Source organism: Phalacrocorax carbo, chromosome 15 (genome assembly GCF_963921805.1).
Source record: "Phalacrocorax carbo chromosome 15, bPhaCar2.1, whole genome shotgun sequence".
Classification (NCBI taxonomy): Eukaryota; Metazoa; Chordata; class Aves; order Suliformes; family Phalacrocoracidae; genus Phalacrocorax; species Phalacrocorax carbo.
Window position 1 is genome coordinate 435,761 of NC_087527.1, and position 17,022 is coordinate 452,782.

At 45.3% G+C, this 17,022-nt stretch overlaps 1 protein-coding gene across 3 annotated transcripts in view; it reads left to right on the forward strand.

The window, feature by feature from the left end:
- Positions 1-50: 50 nt before the first annotated feature.
- The window catches only part of GGT5 (gamma-glutamyltransferase 5), a 47,466-nt gene continuing 30,494 nt past the window's right edge, over positions 51-17,022 (forward strand). Inside the window, exon 1 of one of the 3 annotated variants that reach the window (XM_064466438.1) lies at positions 51-218. The gene's annotated coding sequence lies outside the window, so the exon portion shown is untranslated. Of the gene's footprint in view, positions 219-9,889; positions 10,642-17,022 lie in introns of those variants that run through there. The other 2 variants (XM_064466435.1, XM_064466436.1) reach the window with 2 other exon arrangements.

A 17,022-nucleotide genomic window follows, 5' to 3' on the forward strand; every position in this document is an offset into this window, starting at 1 on the left:
TTGTCATGGTGACAAGCCCGCCGCGTGCCGCCTCCGAGGCGGCGGCGCTGCGGGAGGGACTGGCCCCGTCCCGCCCCGGCCGTCGGCCCCGGCGGGGGCTCGGGGGCGTCCGGCGCGGACACGTCGCAGAGCTGCTAAAAACGGGCGGTATCGCAAGGCAAGGGGGAGCGCGGCCAGCCCGGCCCACGGCGGCGGGGGGCTCGGTGGTGGTGGTGCAGGTGAGGCTACCGTTTGCTCGGGTGTTGGTGTTTGGAGAGAGCGTCTTGTTGATGCCGTAAAAGCTGGTTAAAAGAACTCTCTAAGACTCCCTTTTGGAGTTTCAGGAAGCAGGCCTTCTTTTATTGCAGCGCCGGATGCATGGGGAACAACTCTTCCTAGCGTGTACCCCTCCTGGAGTTCGTTTTTGACATTTATACACGCGAGTTAACAGACCGCGCCTATCTAATACATAGTCATTGACCTGACTGAGCACCCCCTTCTTCCATTGGTCTGTATCTTCCCCGCTTAAATTTAAAGCTAGTGTGATTTTAATTCACTGCGCGTGCTCTAGGAGGGGGTGGGTGCGAGCCCTGTCGTCCCCCCGCCGCGCCGGTGGTCGCACTCTCCCCCCGCCGGAATTACCTTTCCCCCAGTTTCGTACTTCAGCGCCTTCTGAGCCAGGATGTTCCCTGTTATCGCTGCTGGCTGATTTGTGGCCTTCCCTTATCTTCCCACCCTTCTTGGCAGCCCGATGTTTCCACTGTGAGTCCTTGAAGCGCTGCCGAGCTGCATTCTCTCAGGAGGTTCTTGTCCACGAGGCATTCATTGCCAATACCCTCTTGTCTGGCCTAAGCATTACTTGAGGATTTGTTAAAATCCTCAGGTGTTAGGCTTTACTCCTAACTCTGATTCCTTCTTAACTACTAACAACTCCTGCACTATTCAATCTCATCCAAGATTAATATATATATGGGGTTTTTTACACATTTGGCGACAATTCTGGTGCATTAGCTGGGCATAAATTAAGCCACCACAAAATGCAGGGTTGAGCCTTCTATCTTTTAGCTTTTGTCCAAGGTATCATCGTGAGCACATTAAAAGCGGTGTGAACAAAGACAGACCTCATTGCTAATACTCTTGACTGTTCGAAAGGACAGTTGTCATCTGGACTATGGGAGAATTTAAAAGAGGTGTAGTAGAAAAACATCACAACAGTGTAAGGGAAAAGTAGGATTTTTTTTAAATAGAAGTGTATTAAATGACCAGAAAAGTGTGTCAGAAAATGAGGCAGCTGTAACATGAGACTCCTAGAAGTGAGAATTTCGTAGACCAGTTGAGCTATAGGAAACAGTAATTACAGATTTCAAGTTAAGAGAATTGAGAAGAGAAGCTGAAGTCACTATAGAGGTGAGGATCCCTGGGATGATAATACCCCACTGGTAGATAGACAAAGTAAAATTAAAATTGCTAATAGTGCTGAACAGTGTTTGATACGTGCTTGTGATTCCTATTTAGAAGGAAGCAAGATGAGTTGTTTAATTGCAAAGCTCCAGTAATTTGTGTGCAAGAAAAAGAGATGCGCAGAAAAATTATCTACTGCTCATTTTTTAAAAATTGGGAATTTGGGGGAAATTCCATAAAACCAGGAGAATGCTTGTGTTGTGCCAGTATTCACAGAAAGAATTCCAGTCGCAGGTCTAGAAAGGAATAATTAATTTTATAAAATCCCAAAGACAGCTATATAATTAACAGCGATAAACACAATTACAGAAAATAATCCTGCTCAGACAAGTTTAGGGTTTTTTGTGACAATATTTACAGATATTGTCAGAAGAGATCACTGTGGGTAAAATGTAGATTTCTTGAACATTGTGATTGTTTTATGCGAGGAGGTGCAGGAATCCTTGGGTGAAATGGTCTAGTTAAGGTTGTGTAGGAGGTCAAAGAAAAGGCTGTGGCGTCATACTCCACTGCTGTCATTAACATTGAAACAAAGAGTAAAAAACTGTGTTAGAGAATGACAGAGGCGTTCCTTTTGTGGTGTCAGCTCTGACCCTGCAAGGTGACTTTATTCATCTGTTTTAGCTGGATTATTTACCACTGTAAAATGATTCAATATTTACATAAATGTTTACAGGATCATTATTAAAAATGGTACATTATTTCTTGGTATTGACGTATGCTTTCACTCCAATCTACTTTTCCCAAACTGGATCTCAGCTTCTCAGACAGCCCCATTTAGAATTGTACCTGGCAATTAATTTGCTTATTCCTTTCCTTTTTTATATTATGTATGCCTTTTTTTTTTAACAAATGTCCAATATTTTGAATGTGGCAAGCTGTTAACAGATGACAGGAGAGTTCTTTGAAATGTACAAAAGTGTGATTGAAAGGAACTTTCTGAGCTGTATTTGCTGCGATGCATATACATATTGGAAATGTGTGTCCTGTGTGAGATGCTGAACATGTTTTAAAAGTGCATTGCAGAAGGAGACAGTCTCTGGCTGAGTGTGCACTCTTCTTGGAAGGGTCGGTCCATCCTCCAGGTGGGGATAAAGAGCTATTTTAGCTCCAGAAACAGCGACTGGGACTTGATGGCAAAGCTTCTGCAATGTGTTTATTTAGCTATAAAAGTTATGGGTATGATTGCCAGAGTTAAGGAAACAGAGGGCCTGATGTATTTTCAGTGGGTGATAGAATTGGAGAAAGAAAACAGTAAGAAAGAAATGATGGGGTGAGTCAGTGGAAACAGAACAATGGCAGGGATGGCTCAGTAACACTTGTGCAAATTAATAAAATAACTGCATGGGAGAAATTCCCCATGTTATTAAAATAATTTGGTAAACTGCTGAGGAGAACTGTGGAATGACAGCCTATTTATAGGTCTGTTCTGGAGCCTACTGAAATAAATGGTATATGACCACTATCACACTTACATATAGCATCCTCAAATGTGTATGTCGGGATTGTATATCTGTTTTTTCCCCATTTTACAGACGGTGAGACAGAGGCCCAGAAAAGCTATTTCACCTGCTGATATGCCACTTACCTAGGTTTCCTTTTTCCCTTTCTCTCAAATTACTAAATTACAGTTGTGTTTAAGCCACAGCAACAAGAAGGGCTTTTTTTTTTGGTTGGTTGGTATGTTTTTCCTGAGAGGAATATTCCTGAGATAGCTGGAGGCTGAGCTGTTTCCTCAAAGTAGGAATTCCATTCAGTAACCTGCTTTGGTGCTTGCTCTGCGTTTTTATCATTCATTGCACTAGAGGTTTCTGTAAGGCAAAGAAGTGACTAACTTCAGCCATACTAATGCTTCTCCTAGATAGCTTCAAAGGTAAGCCAGCATTTTGTCACCTTGGTGCAATCTCTACAGCATTACAGTTTCAATCAAACTCTACAGAGGTAATTAAGTTCATAAAATTGCCCGAAAAATGAATGACTCAGTAGAGTACAAGCAATTTGTGTGTAGCAGAGTGTGCCAATACAACACTCAGTACCAGAAAATCCAGTAGGAAAAGAGACTCTAAATCCTGTGAAGGCAGCTTGCGCCGTTACTGCTGTTCAGGTTAAACATTTGGGATATGTAAGAAACCAGACTTGTGTGTTTCTGGCACTTGCCACACTGTCTCAAGCTCATACAGCCTTCTTTTCTGGAAGCAGGACTAAAAAACTTTGAATAAAATCATATGGGGCCTCCACTGCATTTTACAGACTTCAGTGGGAAGTTTGGGTACAGAAGGAATGTTACATCAATGCTTTAGTAAGTGGCTTACCTGCTTTAAAATGAAGCAGTGTTTGTAGCAAAAGATGCCATATTTTCTAAAGTCAATGGATATCAGAGGGAGAAGCAGACAAGATTTGGGGCACTCTGGCTTCTCTTGAAGTCTGACGCAGGTGCAGCAAACGACAAGTCCAAGCTGTAACAAGTTAGTGTAACTTTAACCTGATTATGTTAATCAATGAATCTGAGAGAAAAAGGTTAATTAGAAATAATCTAATTTAAAGAAAGAGCATAGCTTTCTGATAAATTAAACAGACCTTGTTGCTTGTGCAGGACTAATTTAATCTTTTCCTGTAAGGACAGATTAGAGTGTCATAATAGCGAAGAACTCTGTCAAATGTGTTCTTTTGGCTGGAGAATTCTTTGGGTGTTGGTATGTCAGGGATGGATGAAATTACTAGAAAACATATAGTCTGTTCAGCTGTGATGGGAGCAAAACCAGACTAACAGTTAATGAGAATTCAGCTGGAACAGGGTGTGAAGTCACACAGGTGTGGAGAAAAGGGGAATTTGCAGAACTGTGGTAATGTTTCTGGTCCAGCTGAAGCAACTTCTCTTTCCAAAGCTGTTCAGCTCATGCAGTCATCAACACTATAGTGTCCCTAACATGCACAGACCTGCTAAGGCTGTAAGTCAAAGTTTCACATGGATAAAGATGAGACTTCCGTTGTAGCCTGAGGAAACATTAACCCACTCATTGTATATAACGGCTTCTCTTCTGAATTAAACGTCAGCAGGCTCTCAGGATATGTTTAACCATTGCAGTATCTGCCTACTTTTAGTGTATAGCTCTTTGAGCAGCTGCTCATTGTATGTTTAATTTATTTAGCATACAAAATTTTAATTATTTAATATTTATAAATATTAAATTTATAACAAATTTATTTTCTAAATTTGTCCATTTATAACAAATGGACAAAAATTTTAAATATTAAACTTCTCTCTCAGAGTAAATAAATACCTATCTAGTAGCAAGATCTTACAGAAAACTATAGATTCTCAAGGGATAGGACTTTCTATGGATTCCTCTTCCAATTATAAAAATACTTCCTTAAGAAATACAAGACTAATGAACTCGTGCACGACTGATACCAGGACACTCTCAGGCAGAAATGGAAGGCTTCATAGAATTGTTGCTCTAGATTATCTCGTGTTGCTGCTTTTTTGTTAGATCAGAGAGCATTTTCTTTGTCTTTTAATATAAAGTAAAAATTGCAGTAACTCTTGGTCTGAAAAGGCGCAGAAGCAGGGGACAGTGGTGCATTGGAATGAGTACCTGCTAAAACATGTATCCCCAGGGGCTGATGGAAAGCAACAAGACAGCTCTGCAGGGAAAAGTGTTCTTTGAAGTCATATACAAGAGGGAGAGAAAAAAGACAGGTTTTTTACGTCTCAGTTAATTTCTGTTGGGGTATATGCATTAATTTCTCATAATGATTTCTGCAAATTTGTTACATTTTTGCCTGGCTTCTGCAAAGAGATATTGCTTAAGATGTTGCATGACAGCTTGATATCAATAGTCCCAACTCCGGCTTGCCTCCAACAGTCTTGAGAGTACCTGAAGAATAGTCTGATTTAATAAGCAGTGTATTTTGTGCCTTTTTAGGTATACTTTGAGTTTTGCAACTTTAGCAGTCCCATTTTGAAGATTTTCTTCTCAATATGAAGTGCTAGAAAATTGTTTTTACTTAAAACTGGATTTCTTGCATAATCATATGATTCCAGGAGCTTGAGGCATAAGTAATGTCAACATTTCAACACTTGGGACAAATTATGGGTACTGGTGGCAGAGTGTATAAACATCATGCATTATGCAGGGAGCTAAAGCAACCCTTGGATCCAGAGTCTGAGGAAGTGTCATGGTTTAACCCAGTAGGCAGCTACGCCCCACCCAGCCGCTCGCTCACTCCCTGCCCCCGGTGGGATGGGGAAGAGAATTGGAAGGGTAAAAGTAAGAAAACTCATGGGTTGAGATAAAGACAGTTTAATAGGTAAAGTAAAAGCTGCAAAAGCTCTATCCCAGCTGAAACCAGGGTAGTATCTACCCCTTATTCCATACCATTTACATCATGCTCAGGTCTCACAATATCCAATACAACCCCTCTTCCCATGCTTTGATATAATATAATATACAGATATTATTCCCTTAGTCTATGGAACACCCCTGTAAACTGTCTTTAAAATGTCCATAAATGTCCACAAAATGTCCACTGAGTTAATTTAGTCCATGACTTTGGGCTCTACCTGGTGTGGTGGTCACTCAAGACAGGAGATGTTGTGTGTTGCATGGAGTTATTGGGCACCAAAGTCAGGTCACTGGTGCACGTTCACTGCTTCTTGTAAGGCTTGTCCTCCATTGGTTTAGGTGGGTCCTGCTAGAGTAATTCCTATAACATGCAACTTGAATTATGGGTTACAACAATTTAAAGGTAGAACCATTACAGTTTCCAGCCCTGGTCCCTTTGGGCCAGGTTATACATTTTAACATTGCAATGAACTCCTCCCCTTGCTCCTAGCCTGGCTAACAACAAGGGGTTCCTGCTATAGGAATTCCCATAACATGCAACTCAAATCCCAGGTTACAACAATTTAAAGGTATTTCCATTACAATCTCCACCCCTGGTCCCTTTGAACCAGACCACTGGGTTTACCATTGCAATGAACTCCTCCCCTTGCCCCCATTCCAGCTTGGACTTATCCACAGACTGTAGTCCCTTAGGGGTGTACCTGCTCCAAGGGGAGCCTTATCAATGCGCCACAGTCTCTCCAGGGGTGTACCTGCTCTGTTATGGACTTATCCGCAGTCACAGATGCTTCAAGGTGTACCTTCTCCAGCGTGGACTTACCCTTGGGCCACAAGGTATTCCTGCAGTGGCACAGACATAACCAAGGCCACAGATGCTTTGAGATGTACCTGCTCTGGCGTGGGCTTATACACAGCCACAGATGCTTCGGGGTGTCCTGCTCCCACATGGACTCATCCACAGCTCACAGTCCCTTTGACTTGAGTTCACACTGGAGTTCCAGCCTGTCCAGTGCAGCAGCACAGAAACAGCAGTGATGCCCTGACCATCTGCCAGCCCAGGCGCATCACCATGGCTGTTATCAGAATGTTCCCAGGCACAGCAGAGTGAGATGATAAGCAGTACAGCAAGCAGTGAAAGTAAAAAGCAGCCACTAATGAGCGCTGGACTTTATCTCAAACCCTTTGAGCCCCACGTTGGGTGCCAAAAAGGACTGTCATGTTTTAACCTGGCGGACAGCTAAGCTCCCCCAGCCGCTCACTCGCTCACACACCCCCCACCAGTGGGATGGGGACAGCTAAGCTCCCCCAGCCGCTCACTCACTCACACCCCCCCCACCAGTGGGATGGGGACAGCTAAGCTCCCCCAGCCGCTCACTCACTCACACCCCCCCCACCAGTGGGATGGGGACAGCTAAGCTCCCCCAGCCGCTCACTCACTCACACCCCCCCCACCAGTGGGATGGGGACAGCTAAGCTCCCCCAGCCGCTCACTCACTCACACCCCCCCCACCAGTGGGATGGGGACAGCTAAGCTCCCCCAGCCGCTTGCTCAGTCACACACACACCCACCAGTGGGATGAGGACAGCTAAGCTCCCCCAGCCGCTTGCTCACTCACACCCCCCCCACCAGTGGGATGGGGACAGCTAAGCTCCCCCAGCCGCTTGCTCACTCACACACACCCCCACCAGTGGAATGGGGACAGCTAAGCTCCCCCAGCCGCTCACTCACTCACACCCCACCCCCACCAGTGGGATGAGGACAGCTAAGCTCCCCCAGCCGCTCACTCACTCACACCCCCCCCACCAGTGGGATGGGGACAGCTAAGCTCCCCCAGCCGCTTGCTCACTCACACCCCCCCCACCAGTGGGATGGGGACAGCTAAGCTCCCCCAGCCGCTTGCTCACTCACACACACCCCCACCAGTGGGATGGGGACAGCTAAGCTCCCCCAGCCGGTCACTCACTCACACCCCACCCCCACCAGTGGGATGGGGACAGCTAAGCTCCCCCAGCCGCTTGCTCACTCACACACACCCCCACCAGTGGGATGGGGACAGCTAAGCTCCCCCAGCCGCTCGCTCACTCACACACACCCCCACCAGTGGGATGGGGCAGAGAATCAGAAGTGAGGAAACATGTGGGTTGAGATAAAGACAGTTTAATAGGTAAAGCAAAAGCTGTGCACACAGGCGAAACAAAACAAGGAATTCATTCCCTCTTTCCCACGGGCAGGCAGGTATTCAGCCATCTCCAGGAAAGCAGGGTTCCATCATGCCTGCCGGTGACTTGGGAAGACAAATACCATCGTTCCGAACATCGCCCCCTTCCTCCTTCTTCCCCCAGCTCTATGTGCTGAGCATGACGCCATGTGGTGTGGAACATCCCTGGGGTCAGTTGGGGCCAGCTGTCCCAGCTGTGTCCCCTCCCAGCTCCTTGTGCCCCCCTAGCCCACTCGCTGGTGGGGTGGGGTGAGAGGCAGCAAAGGCCTTGACTCTGTAAGCACTGCTCAGCAATAACAAGAACATCCCTGCATTACCAGCACTGTTTTCAGCACAAATCCAAAACACAGCCCCATGCTGGCTACTCTGAAGAAAATTAACTCTATCCCAGCCAAAACCAGCACAGGAATTTTGAATATGGTGAACATTACTACTGAAACTACTTTCTGAGTTTTGCTTTATTAATATAGGGGCTGAGGTTTGGGATTTGGGCTTTGAGAAGTAAAGCCACATTTAATGTGCCATTTGCCATTTTACTTTCTGGTGATCTCTATTCTGATTTTGAATTTAGCAAGGTTAGCCTGAGGGGAAGAACACTTTGTTCCATTTGCAAGAAGCTTTTCCTGTTGATTTTGAAGGAAATGACACTTCAAACTTATAAGCTATGGTTTGACTTTTTTTTCTAGATGTTTCCTCACATTTCTAAAGTACAGTCTTGATGCTGTAAGATAAGCCTGAATTGCTTAGCACTGACTAATACTTGAAGCGTGCAGTTAGAGTGCTGCTTGCTATTTATACCTTCCCAAATTTACATTCCTATATCTCAGTTCACCAGTTTTCTGCAAAATGCCATTGACCACAGTGTCACCTTTTCTTATTTGAGTTGCAGTTCTATACTAAGGGCTAGACATGGGCACTGTGAAGAGGGGGGATTGCCTTTGGATGCACCTCCATCATACAACTGGATGTGCATACTGCACCATAGAGCGCTATGTGGAGGAGTGGGCTCCCTGTGAAATGCTCCTCTGACTCTGGACTTTGTTAAAGAGCCCCAAATCGGCCTCTAAATTCTGTACATTTCCAGCTGTAGAGTCGGGCTTTCTAGAGAGAACCTGATGTATGTCAGGTAATCATTGTTCTCACTTAGAACAAATGTGTCTTTGTGTTCCCACACATTTCCTCATGTCTTCCATAGCTGCATGATACTCAACAGTGTGGTGGAGAAGCATGTGTCCCTCAGCAGTGATATTCCTTGCTAGGCTGTGCTGGGTACCTATAAATGTGATTGCTCTTTCTGTGTGCCTGAAAGGCAGCTTCTCTACCTATAGGATTTGTTGTAAGTTAGTTTTCCCAAGGATCCTATATAGCATCACCATGGCAAGATGCTCTTGGATTAGATTAGCATCCAGGTCCTTTTATAACCCCAGTACTCAAAAAAACCCTAAGCAAGTAAATGCAGCTCTAAGCTACTTAATAAAATGAAAAATAATACAGAATAAATAATAGCCTTAGCAAGGGAGGCAGTTCAGAGCCATAATATGGATGGAGTAAGCTGTAGCTGGTTGGTTTTGTGATTGATAGAGTATTCCATGTTATTTTTATCCTTCGAGTTAAAACTAGATACTGCCTTTCTTAAAGAGGAGTGAATCTATTTAATGGTACCTTCAATAATCTCCTCTTTCCTTTTGAAAGCAATATTTGGGAAACAGAATGTGTCTCCCACTAATGGCTGTCTGCCAACTGGCTTTAGTCTTTATCCTTTCCGATTCTGCAGTCATTTACCCGTGTGAAGCATTTGCGCTTAGAACATTCTGGCAGTCAAGATGAGAGAATTCAATGTAAATCACTGGGGTGAGTGACCAGGAGGTGACAGTCAAAAGCCTTGGGTATTGGGTGCTTGAGCCTGACAAGCAAGATGGAATATGCGTGAATGGGAAACGGCGTAGAGCTGATGAAGGAGGATCAGTTACAGAACCTGAGAAGAGAATATAACAAATAGCAAATAAAGAAGATTCCCTGAGGTAGAAAGGAATTATTTCTTGAGACACATGTAAGCAGCTTCTGAGAATACTGGATGGGGCTCTGGGTCTGCAGAAACCAGTTGGAAGAACCTGGATTGACCCAGGAGATCATTGTCTTCAAAACTTCAAAAGGTCTGTGGACCTTTTAAGATAAGGACTAAGGAAGCTAACTATGCTCTGACAGAAGTTTCCTTAAGTAAAAGCATCTGCTATTGAGCAACTTTAGAAAGGGAAGCCTTGAGATGGCTCCTGGAGTTTGTTTGCTTACACTGATCTACACCACTGTGATGTGGGACTAGGCTCCCTGATATCTGAAAGAAAGAGGCTTTATTTTGACTCTGATTTGGTACTACCAGATCTGAGTGCTCCAAGTAGGTGAGTGTTTATGAGATCTTTTTAAGAAGGTGTTGATTCCAGATATTTTTTTAAAATTATGTGCAGTATCCATAAGAAAAACATATATCTTGCAATAAAATAATGGAAGTTGGCATTGCTGCTGGTCAGCTGAAAAGATGCATGGAAAGGACTATAAGCAGATTCTCTGCGTCCCAAGACATCTTTCTACTAGAAGAATACTGATTCAGTTACTACAAGACTTCCAGTGAAATATTTGAGGTATATGTGTGTTTGACTTAGAATTTAACATCTGTCATAGATAATTGCTTCAAGTAAGTTTGAATATTGTCTTTGAGCTTGGATTGAATCCCTTTGAGTTTGTGAGACGGATGCTGTTGATTGGACTCTGTCTTCCCTCAGCTGCTCCTCTAGAAAATTCAGCGCAACTTCTTCTGGTGTTGATTCACCTTTTAAAGCTTTACACAGATTTATTCTGCACTCTCTTTTCTTTATTTGACCTGACTATCTGTGTGGGAGACCACATATTTACATGAAGATGTTTACAGAAATGGCCCAGACGTTTGTATTCAGCCAAATAAATTTTTAAAGGTAGTTTGAATTGATGTGATCTTTAATTTCTCTACAGAAGCTGACACTTTCTTGTTCCCTGAAAATGGAAGATGGACATGTTTCCTTGCAGTACAAAGAAGTTATGTTTGAAGCTTGAAGCTGCTTTTCTAACAGTGGTCATGTAACACCATCTTGAATGCATCAGATTTCCCATTAACCATTGTTTAATGTGCTTTTTTTTTTTTCTTTTTTCCCTCCCCATTTCAAGTGCCCAAGTCTGTAAGCAAAATTGTCATGATAAAATTTCAGTCTTATGAGACTGGTACTTGCATAATGTTAGAATGAAGTTAAGAGTTTCTGCTTTGGATGCAGAGCCAAGAATTTGAGAGCATTTGAAGTGTTGAGATGAGAGAAACTGTCTTGGAACAGGCTGTTCTTATCCTGAACCACATTTCTTGGTGTATTTCCAGAAGTACTGAACATAAGTGAAAAATGGGACCCAGAGTAAAATTTGGAACCCAGTAGGACATGACCTTTTCTTCTATTGCTTTGCTCCGTGTAGTTTTAGAGCCAACCTAAAGCAAACTGTCTGCCAGGGGCACCAGGCTCATCCCTGCCATGTGTGAAAGCAGAGACACAGAGCTAGCTGGAGCACATAAATTAGCAACCAACAGTTCATCTTACGCATGTGAAGTTGTCAATTGCCACATTTCCCAGGTAGAGGTTTACTTTGTTCCATGAGACCGAATTTTAAATAAACCCTGCAGTTCTTCATTGAGTGTCAACCTGTACTAAATGTAGGGAGGACAGTGGGATCTAAAGGCTTACAGGAATATTATAAAGATGGAACATCACATCATTCTGTTCTCCAAAATACTAAAACTTTATAATCTTGCATCTCAATATGGAATATTGAATAGTGTATATCACAAAAGGTGCCTTTAAAATCATTCAAGTTTGGAGAGTAAAATGTTTGCCTGAGGGGAAATATAAATTCCCACTTTGGTGGGAAATGAATGTGATTTGTAGGATTACTGTTGGTTAAAATCAAATCTAGTTTATTGAATAAAGATGAAGGGATCCGGATGAGTGCCATGTGCAGTATGATTTCTGTTGTGCAGTATAAGTATATGTCCGTTAGCTATCAACAGCTCCTGTTCGAGGAAGCCGAGAGAATGAGAGTAGGAATTCTATCTGGACTGGGCTATCATTCAAGGAGGTTAGAGTTCAGGTTGTGTGGGCAGGTAACTCATGTCTTCATACCCTGTTCTCGTATCCTTCATATTCAGAAGTTTAGGAATTGCTGAACAAGCCACAATAGAGGAGAAAAAGGCGTTGGCAACTGTATGTGTCTAAGGTGATGTTATCTTAAAGTTATTGAAATGCTGCTCCCCAAAGCTATGAGAGGACTCGTGGAAAAAACAGTCAGCTCAATCTCGTTGTGCCAATATTTATGCTCTCTAGTTAGCATGGAAAAGCAGCTGAACCAAATCTGCTTCCTGCCTTACACTTTGCACCTTATCTGACTATTTCCAAGGGCATGTCAGCTTTCTGTGAGCAAGGGATTCACAGAGTCTTTAAGCATGTACTTAAATTAAGTATGTAGGGAATCTCAGAGAAGGCAGTAAGCATGTGTTTAAATGCTTTGCTGGATCGCCACTGGTCGTGTAGCTTTTTAGAGACTCAATTTCCCCTTTCTAGAATGAGGACTTTCCTACTTCACAGGGGGGTAGTGAGGAGAAACATTGAACACTGGAAGATTGCTGTGGCATTCAGGAGACTGTATATCATAAACATCTTCAAAAGAGCTCTTCTAGGCTTCTGTTTTTCTAAATAGTCAATTTCCATCAACCTCTAAATCTTATTTGCATGAATTCTTCTGCAGCTGATTAAACAGCAAGCCATGCAGTATGCTCTGAGGAGTCAAAAGTAAGGTCAGTCAATAAATGTTCCCAAAATCAGTGCTATTTATGAACTTGTTCATTTTCTTAGGTAAAAGGACATGCTTGATGCGTGATACCTTTGCTTTGTTTGATTTTGGAAATAATCATAAAAAGAAGAGTAAAAAGTTCACAGATACAGGAAACAAGACTTCTGTGTAGGTAAAAACAAAAATTTATTTGATTGTCTGACTTCAAAATTGTATTTAAATTTTTTGCCTGTCTGGCTGTGAAACTGAGGTATATCTTTCTAAGTCCTCTACAGAGAGCAATGCAGTGCCTTCTTGACATGCACACTGCATTTTCATCTTCAAACTCTTAGTTGTGTTAGCTTTTTGGCTGTGGAAATAGAGCTATGTAAGTGCTGTCTTACAGGTAGAGTGAGCAAGACTTCCTCCTTCGTTTTATTCTTAATTCTGCCACTGACCTGCTCTGTAGCCATAAGTGAATCTCTACTATCTTTCTGGGGATAAGCCACTTCTATGTCTCTCAGCCTCTGCTTTGCTAAGAAGGATAGAAAGGTTTGTTGACCCTCCTGTGTACATTGATGCAAACTGTGATTCTGCTACTGGGTTGCTGCATTCTGCTATTTTTCACATGAGATACTCACCTGAGTACCAGACACTGCTGTGGCTTCATATGTATTTGAAGAACAGAGGACAGCATTTATTGTGCTTGGGTAGGAGAGACTTTGCTTAGTGCCGTTGTGCATGAGAGACAGAGGTAAGAGAAACACGCTGATTTAGGAAGCAAATAGAGATACACAGATGAGGAAGACTAATGGCCTGATTCAGTCTAGGTTTTGGGGCTAGAATTGTCTAGAAGAACGTTAGGACTGAGATCGAGGAAATTGTTAGCTCCTGTTTGATGGACAACTGCTTGTGCAATTCTTTGTACACAAAAAGGCATAACCAGAACAACCCACAGTTTTCTGATTGTTGGTCAGCTGCAGGTGTTAAAAAATCAACACTATCAATGCCAGAAGAGCTATGGCTGGACCTAGAGCAGTATCAGTCATCTTCTCTGGACCTACCAGCTGTTCTGTGCAGCACAGGGATAGGAGGATGTAATGTCAACAATGTTATTGAAGCGATGCTTAAGTAACAGGCTGGGGAAGATCCCTTAGCCCTCTTCTTGTAGGTGTCCTTATCTCCCAGTCTATTAACTAAATTGAATATTAGTTTCTAAATGCACTGAGGCACTGATGGATCGTGCACAGATATTTCTCATAAGACAGCCCACTTGACAGGGCATCAAAGCATTACTAGAGAACAGCAGTAGCTCTGTCACTGGGGACTGTTGGGTCCATTCCCATCTAAACTTTACCAAGTTTTGTGGTGTTTCCCATTGCATTAGACTTGATGCAGGCACAGAGCTAGGGTTAGGAATCTAAGAAAGAAATCCTAGAGGTACAGTGAGAGTGGAGCACTCAAAAGGGGTTGCCAAAATAGTTGAAGGGCTGTTGGTAGGGTTCCCTCAATGCTATGTGACCTGGGGATGTGGCTGAGATCCCGGCTTACAGCCCAGTCTAGGTTTGCAGTCAAGATTAGGGCTGTGAGAAAGAAATTCAGGCCGTATAGAATCATAGAATCATTAAGGTTGGAAAAGACCTCTAAGATCATCAAGTCCAACTGTCAACCCAACACCACCGTGCCTCCTAAACCATGCCCTGAAGTGCCACGTCTACATGTTTTCTGAACACCTCCAGGGATGGTGACTCCACCACCTCTCTGGGCAGCCTGTTCCAATGCTCAACCCCTCTTTCAGTAAAGGCATTGTTCCTAATATCCAGTCTAAACCTGATGCAATTTGAGGCCATTTCCTCTCATCCTATCACTAGTAACTTGGGAGAAGAGACCAACACCCACCTCACTACAACCTCCTTTCAGGGAGTTGTAGGGAGTGATAAGGTCTCCCCTCAGCCTCCTCTTCTCCAGGCTAAACCCCCCCAGCTCCCTCAGCCGCCCCCCAGCACACTTGTGCTCCAGACCCTTCCCCAGCTCTGTTGCCCTTCTCTGGACGTGCTCCAGCACCTCAAGGTCCTTCTTGTCCCAAGGGGCCCAAACCTGAGCCCAGCATTCGAGGTGGGGCCTCCCCAGGGCCGAGCACAGGGGCCCCATCCCTGCCTGGCTCCTGCTGGCCACACCAGTGCTGACACAAGCCCGGGGGCTGGTGGCCTCCTTGGCCACCCGGGCACTGCTGGCTCATGCCCAGCCGGCTGTCAGCCAGCACCCCTGGGGCCTTTTCTGTGGGGCAGCTTTCCAGCCACTCTTTCCCAAGCCTGGAGCGTTGCCTGGGGTTGGTGTGACCCAAGGGCAGGACCCGGCCCTTGGGCTTGTTAAACCTCATACAATTGACCTCAGCCCATCGATCCAGCCTGTGCAGGTCCCTCTGCAGAGCCTTCCTGCCCCTGAGCAGATCGACACTCCTGCCCAATTTGGTGTCATCTGCAAACTTACTGAGGGCACACTCAGTCCTCTCATCCAGATCATTGATAAAGATATTAAACAAGACTGGTCCCAAAACTAAGTCCTGGGGAACACTGCTTGCGACTGGCCGCCAACTGGATTTACCTCCATTCACAACAGCTCTCTGGGCTCGGCCATCCAGCCAATTTTTTACCCACTGAAGAGTCCACCCATCCAAGCCATGAGCCGCCAGCTTCTCTAGGAGGATGCTGTGGGAGACAGTGTAACCTGGGCCCCAGGGAGGCAGCAAACTTCCCTGTGGGATGGGTCTGGAGGGCATATTGGGCCCTTTGTTCCCCTCAGAAGGGAAGCGCCTGTGACAATTACTCTCCTTTTCCTCTTAACAGAGGCAGCCAGAATGCTGGGCTGACCAGCTCTCTCTAGGCAAAGCCCTGGGTGGACCTTCACCTACGTCCTCATTTGCCTGGCCCCCAAGTTCGAGTCCCGTATCTGGTGTGTAAGGGCAACTGGGAAGGTGAGGAAGGCCGGGAAGGGATTTGCCTGCTACCCTGAGCAGGGACCTGTTTCCATCGCCCCCATCTCTTAGGTCCCCTCCTTCTGCTTGGTGGCAAGAGGGCAGGGGATCCTCTGCCTCTGGTGGAGCCTCCGCCCGCTGCTTTGGTCCTGGGGATGATAGGGTGCATCTCCACCGATCTATCTCCCTCTCACACTCCCTTTCCACTCCCTCCCTCAGCTCTACCAGCCTGCTGAGCAGATCATTCACCTAATCACACCAACAGCACTGCTGTCTCTGCTGCCCTCTGGTACGAGTGCCAGGCTCAGGCGCTCCCTGCAGCCGCAGACCTGGGCATCTGTGTGGCTGTGCGGGGTCTTTGTCTGGGTCGCTACATTCCTTCTGGAGATGGTTTTCAGGTGAGTGGAAACCATAGCTAAGTCCTCTCCAGGGGGGTGACTGCTGCTAGAGTTACCCTTCGGAGCCTTTAGAACCGGGAAGGGGACTGCACCCTGCGCGCATGAACTGCCCTGCACACCGCTGCGCCAGCCCTTCTGCCGCGCCATGCCCTGGTTGCTGTGCTCCCGGGGCTGCTCTTGTACGTGAGCGGGTTTGGCCGCCACCACTTGTGTCCCAGCCCACGCTCCTCAAGCTCCGCCTTCCTGCTCCAGGCCTGAGCTACCCTCTCTCTCCCTGTGATTTTGCCTTAGCACTTTTGCCTTCACAGTTTTGCTGATTTAGGAAGGGTTCCCCAGTGCCATCCTCTGCTCCGGAGCCCTTCACCTTGGTGGCTTTGAATAAATAGTATGAGTAGAGTTGAAAGGGGATGCCAGAGTAAAGCAAGGGCTTCTGCTATGGCTCTTCCCTGAGTGGTCCTTAGCCTGGGGGACTGGAGTGTCCCATGGATAAGTGCCAGCCTAGGGATAGGTGAGGGATAGGCCCAAGTGGCTCTTAGGCTGGGACAGTGGGGTCCTTCTCAACCAGAGCTTTATACCCCTCTGGCTCTTTCTGAGTTGTATTTCCTGTGCTAAGTGTGGGTGGTGCCACCAAGCTGGTCACCGCACTACACTGGAAATGTAACCTGAACCAGAGGTATGCTCTGCCTGCACAGTAGCCCTTAAAGCCCTGCCGGGGTGATCCACCGAAGCTAAAAGGATTAGGGCTCTTACTGCTAGAGAGGAAATGAACATGCCTTGGCTATTTTCTCCTAGCACAACCAGGGTTAACA